Source organism: Crinia signifera, chromosome 3 (assembly GCF_055691185.1).
Source record: "Crinia signifera chromosome 3, ASM5569118v1, whole genome shotgun sequence".
Taxonomy (NCBI): Eukaryota; Metazoa; Chordata; class Amphibia; order Anura; family Myobatrachidae; genus Crinia; species Crinia signifera.
The window spans coordinates 335,790,813-335,795,047 of record NC_139219.1 but is presented as its reverse complement, the minus strand read 5'-3'; the positions used below and the strand labels follow the sequence as shown (position 1 = coordinate 335,795,047).

General features: G+C 45.4%; 2 non-coding genes across 2 annotated transcripts; both read left to right on the top strand.

Moving 5' to 3' along the window:
• The first annotated feature begins 2,063 nt into the window (after positions 1-2,063).
• On the top strand, positions 2,064-2,152 carry TRNAY-GUA (transfer RNA tyrosine (anticodon GUA)). The gene is given in 2 exon segments: positions 2,064-2,100; positions 2,117-2,152. It is a non-coding gene; the product is annotated as a tRNA-Tyr (tRNA).
• A 1,549-nt stretch (positions 2,153-3,701) lies between these two features.
• TRNAE-UUC (transfer RNA glutamic acid (anticodon UUC)) lies at positions 3,702-3,773 on the top strand. The gene has a single exon. It is a non-coding gene; the product is annotated as a tRNA-Glu (tRNA).
• Positions 3,774-4,235: the final 462 nt, after the last annotated feature.

The window sequence follows — 4,235 nt, the reverse complement described above, 5'->3', positions numbered from 1 at the left end:
CATGACGTTATTTATGCTGGTTACAGGGCACACGTGCAGGAGACAGTAGGATATAGCTGTGTAACATGACGTTATTTATGCTGGTTACAGGGCACACGTGCAGGAGACAGTAGGATGTAGCTGTGTAACATGAGGTTATTTATGCTGGTTACAGGGCACTCGTGCAGGAGACAGTAGGATGTAGCTGTGTAACATGACGTTATTTATGCTGGTTACAGGGCACACGTGCAGGAGACAGTAGGATATAGCTGTGTAACATGACGTTATTTATGCTGGTTACAGGGCACACGTGCAGGAGACAGTAGGATATAGCTGTGTAACATGAGGTTATTTATGCTGGTTACAGGGCGCATGTGCAGGAGACAGTAGGATGTAGCTGTGTAACATGAGGTTATTTATGCTGGTTACAGGGCGCACGTGCAGGAGACAGTAGGATGTAGCTGTGTAACATGACGTTATTTATGCTGGTTACAGGGCGCACGTGCAGGAGACAGTAGGATATAGCTGTGTAACATGACGTTATTTATGCTGGTTACAGGGCGCACGTGCAGGAGACAGTAGGATATAGCTGTGTAACATGACGTTATTTATGCTGGTTACAGGGCACACGTGCAGGAGACAGTAGGATGTAGCTGTGTAACATGAGGTTATTTATGCTGGTTACAGGGCACACGTGCAGGAGACGGTAGGATATAGCTGTGTAACATGGCGTTATTTATGCTGGTTACAGGGCACACGTGCAGGAGACGGTAGGATATAGCTGTGTAACATGAGATTATTTATGCTGGTTACAGGGCACACGTGCAGGAGACGGTAGGATGTAGCCGTATAACATGAGGTTATTTATGCTGGTTACAGGGCACACGTGCAGGAGACAGTAGGATGTAGCCGTGTAACATGAGGTTATTTATGCTGGTTACAGGGCACACGTGCAGGGGACAGTAGGATGTAGCTGTGTAACATGACGTTATTTATGCTGGTTACAGGGCACACGTGCAGGAGACAGTAGGACGTAGCTGTGTAACATGAGGTTATTTATGCTGGTTACAGGGCACACGTGCAGGAGACAGTAGGATGTAGCTGTGTAACATGACGTTATTTATGCTGGTTACAGGGCACACGTGCAGGAGACAGTAGGATGTAGCTGTGTAACATGAGGTTATTTATGCTGGTTACAGGGCACACGTGCAGGAGACAGTAGGATGTAGCTGTGTAACATGAGGTTATTTATGCTGGTTACAGGGCACACGTGCAGGAGACGGTAGGATGTAGCTGTGTAACATGACGTTATTTATGCTGGTTACAGGGCACTCGTGCAGGAGACGGTAGGATGTAGCTGTGTAACATGACGTTATTTATGCTGGTTACAGGGCACTCGTGCAGGAGACGGTAGGATATAGCTGTGTAACATGAGGTTATTTATGCTGGTTACAGGGCGCACGTGCAGGAGACAGTAGGATATAGCTGTGTAACATGACGTTATTTATGCTGGTTACAGGGCGCACGTGCAGGAGACAGTAGGATATAGCTGTGTAACATGAGGTTATTTATGCTGGTTACAGGGCACACGTGCAGGAGACAGTAGGATATAGCTGTGTAACATGAGGTTATTTATGCTGGTTACAGGGCACACGTGCAGGAGACAGTAGGATATAGCTGTGTAACATGGCGTTATTTATGCTGGTTACAGGGCACTCGTGCAGGAGACGGTAGGATGTAGCTGTGTAACATGAGGTTATTTATGCTGGTTACAGGGCACACGTGTTATTATTATGTGTGGTCACAGCTGCGGCTACAGTATACACTTACACCCCTCTCACACCACAATCCCAACCTCACCATAATACACAATGTATACGGTATATATTATATATTGTGCATCGCTGTATTCCTGTGTACAACCCTGTAGTGGTGTAAGCAGGGGGCGAGCTCCGTGTTCCTGTCACTGTGATGTGTACACGGATTACATCCCCTGTTTGCTCTTTGTGATGCTGGTAATAGTTGTGTTACACTTTGTGTCTCTTTATATAGTCACCCTGTGACGGAGTTGCTGCCTGTGGGATCCTTCGATAGCTCAGCTGGTAGAGCGGAGGACTGTAGTGGGTACGACACAGAGATCCTTAGGTCGCTGGTTCAATTCCGGCTCGAAGGAGATGTTTTTCATTTTTTTTTTATTGTGTAATTCCTAAGATTTCTGTAAACCTGACATATGCACAAATATACCTGATACCTTATATTCTATTTAGTGACAGAAACTTATATATTATATGTCACTGCATATTAATTATACTGCATGCTGCTGCACCTCTATTACAGTAATTACAGCTTAACACACTACACCTCTGCATGCTGCTGCACCTCTATTACAATAATTACAGCTTAACACACTACACCACTGCATGCTGATGCACATCTATTACAGTAATTACCGTTTACCACACTACACCCCTGCACCTCTATTACAGTAATTACAGCTTACCATATGCACCTCTATAACAATAATTACAGCTTACCACACTACACCTCTGCATGCTGCTGCACGTCTATTAGTATAATTACTGCTCACCACACTACTCCTCTGCATGCTGCTGCACGTCTATTACATTATTTACAGCTTACCACATTGCACCTCTGCATATTGCTGCACATCTATAAGTATAATTACAGCTTACCACACTACACCTATGCATGCTGCTGCACCTCTATTACAGTAATTACAGCTTACCACACTGCAACTCTGCATGCTGCTGCACATCTATTACAGTAATTAAAGCTTACCTCAGTACACCTCTGCATGCTGCTGCACATCTATTACAGTAATTACTGTTTACCACACACCTCTGCACCTCTATTACAGTAATTACAGCTTACCATACTACACCTCTGCATGCTGTTGCACCTCTATTACAATAATTACAGCTTAACACACTACTCCTCTGCATGCTGCTGCACGTCTATTACATTATTTACAGCTTACCACATTGCACCTCTGCATATTGCTGCACATATATTAGTATAATTACAGCTTACCACACTACACCTCTGCATGCTGCTGCACCTCTATTACAGTAATTACAGCTTACCACACGACGCCTCTGCATGATGCTGCACACCTATTAGTATAATTACAGCTTCCGAGACTACATCTATGCATGCTGCTGCACCTCTATTACAGTAATTACAGCTTACCACTCAACGCCTCTGCATGATGCTGCACCTCTAATACAGTAATTACATCTTACCACACTACACCTATGCATGCTACTGCACCTCTAATACAGTAATTACATCTTACCACACTACACCTCTGCATGCTACTGCACCTCTAATACAGTAATTACATCTTACCACACTGCAACTCTGCATGCTGTTGCACATCTATTACAGCAATTACAGCAACCACACTACTCCTCTGCATGCTGTTGCACATCTATTAGAATAAATACAGCTTACCACACTACACCTACACATTGGGCAGCAGAGACAGCTGGTAGCGGCACCAGACCTGTTCCTTGTGTCCCCTCCATAGCTCAGATCACTGGTCTGTACTGGGAGTGAGAAGAGTCACCAGGAGTAACGGCCAGGGAAGTGTTACTAGGCTCTATGGGAATTACCCCGGGTGTCTGTCAGAGGCAGTACTCACCATTGTGCTCTGGATTCCCACCATTACCTTCTCCCATACCTGCTAATCTCCCATCAGCTCCCATATGGTCTAGCGGTTAGGATTCCTGGTTTTCACCCAGGCGGCCCGGGTTCGACTCCCGGTATGGGAAGATGACTTTTATTTATGCTGGTTACAGGGCACACGTGCAGGAGACAGTAGGATGTAGCAGTGTAACATGAGGTTATTTATGCTGGTTACAGGGCGCACGTGCAGGAGACAGTAGGATGTAGCTGTGTAACATGACGTTATTTATGCTGGTTACAGGGCACACGTGCAGGAGACTGTAGGATATAGCTGTGTAACATGACATTTATTTATGCTGGTTACAGGGCGCACGTGCAGGAGACGGTAGGATGTAGCTGTGTAACATGAGGTTATTTATGCTGGTTACAGGGCACACGTGCAGGAGACTGTAGGATATAGCTGTGTAACATGACATTTATTTATGCTGGTTACAGGGCGCACGTGCAGGAGACGGTAGGATGTAGCTGTGTAACATGAGGTTATTTATGCTGGTTACAGGGCACACGTGCAGGAGACAGTAGGATGTAGCTGTGTAACATGACGTTAT